General features: G+C 36.9%; 1 non-coding gene across 1 annotated transcript; it reads left to right on the top strand.

Annotated features, from left to right (window-relative positions):
• Positions 1–330: 330 nt before the first annotated feature.
• On the top strand, positions 331–402 carry TRNAH-AUG. The gene has a single exon. It is a non-coding gene; the product is annotated as a tRNA-His (tRNA).
• The last annotated feature ends 1,467 nt before the right edge of the window (positions 403–1,869 follow it).

Below are 1,869 nucleotides of genomic sequence, written 5' to 3'. Positions count from 1 at the left end.
AATTAAAAAAAAAAAGAAACTAAAAAAAAAAAAAGAAACTAAAAAAAAAAAAAATCCAAAAATAACAAGATTAAAAAAAAAAAGAGGAGCCAAAAGATCGGAGGTCTCTCTCTCTCTTCTCTCCGTGTCTTTTGGGCCTTTATGCCCTCATGCCTCGCGGATGTATTTTCCTTTATTTTCTAAATAAAACTGAGCTGTAACACAGAGCTGTAACTGACAGCTGTGAAACTGGTCTGTCCAAGAGCTGTAATGCTGGTCTGTTGTTTCAAATTTTTGTTGTGATGAGAGAGAACCGAGGAAATTACATACTCCCTCAACTATCAAGTGGCTTCCCTGGTGGCTTAGATGGTAAAGCGTCTGCCTATGATGCGGGAGACCCGGGTTCAATCCCTGGGTTGGGAAGATCCCTTGGCGAAGGAAATGGCAATCCATTCCAGTACTATTGCCTGGAAAATCCCATGGACAGAGGACCCTGGTAGGCTACAGTCCATGGGGTCGCAAAGAGTCGGACACAACTGAGCAACTTCACGTTCACGTTCAACTACCAAGTCATGTTGTGAAAAATCTTAAGAGCTTTTGGATCATATTTTTTGTTTGTTTGTTTGTTTGTTTGTTTTTGTATATCAGACAATGAAATGAACAAAATCAAAGGTCCTAAACTTTTTGAAACTGTGTACAGAAGTTTGTGGGTGGGAGCCTTAGTGTATTATTCTGAAGGAAGGGTACACAGCTTTCATCAAGAGGGTAAGGAACGCTCACAAAAAGATAAAAGACACTCAAACACAACATTTTTCCAATTCCATAATTATAAAAGTATGCTTATATGTTCAGGTTTAAAAAAAAAAGTAAAAAGTAAACTGGTAAATAAGAAGAAACAGCTTGACTACATAGGACTTTTCAAAAGTAAATATTTAGAAACAAAGACATGTTTCCTTAGAACAATTGACTCTGGCAGATTTTTATAATTTAGAGAGGAATGTTATTTACTTCATTCACTGCAAAAGAAACATATAGAAATATATACTTGCCATTCACAATTCCTTGGTTTTGTTTTAAAAATCCTTACTAAAACTGTAAGTTTCCTTGGTGACTGATGGTGGTGTAAAATTAACATACTCTGACAGAGAGCATATCAACAAAACTAAAGATAGGACTTGCTTTCCTTTTGTATTCTTTTGAGAATCTACATGTTATTGTGCAGAAACAAGTTTCTGTTTAACACAAGGAAGGATCAAGGTTACTGAAAGAGCTCAATTTATTAAAGGAGATATATTTCACATTATTCACAATGAAACAAAGAGCAAAGTTTTATGAACCACTAGGGAATACCATACTGTACACTGAAGCCCACATAGTTGCTATACACACTTAGAGACATTTGTATATGTCAATCATGTTTCAGTTCAGTTCAGTCGCTCAGTCGTGTCCGACTCTTTGCGACCCCATGAAATGCAGCACACCAGGCCTCCCTGTCCACCACCAACTCCCGGAGTCCACCCAAACCCATGTTCATGGAGTCGATGAACCATCCAACCATCTCATGGCGTGCTGCGATTCATGGGGTTGCAAAGAGTCGGACACGACTGAGTGACTGATCTGATCTGATCTGATCTTACTAAGCAAAATTATAGTATGCTTTATTATTCTGAATATTTATGTATCCATTTCTGTGTGTACTGTATCTCTTCCAATTAGAATGTTTAAACTTCCCTGAAGTTTTTCATTTTCTTTCAATAAAGAATTTCAGCCCCATTTCTCTCACTATTTAAACCCCCAATGACTGTTTATTCCAAACATAAATTACCAATTAATAGAAGTCTTAAACGTATTGAAAGGATTTGAAAGGCTAAAGAATCAAGGAGAAGCAGA

The sequence above is a fragment of the Bubalus bubalis genome, chromosome 4 (assembly GCF_019923935.1).
Source record: "Bubalus bubalis isolate 160015118507 breed Murrah chromosome 4, NDDB_SH_1, whole genome shotgun sequence".
Lineage (NCBI taxonomy): Eukaryota > Metazoa > Chordata > Mammalia > Artiodactyla > Bovidae > Bubalus > Bubalus bubalis.
Note: the sequence above shows the minus strand (reverse complement) of the source record. Positions and strands in the feature narration are given on the sequence as shown.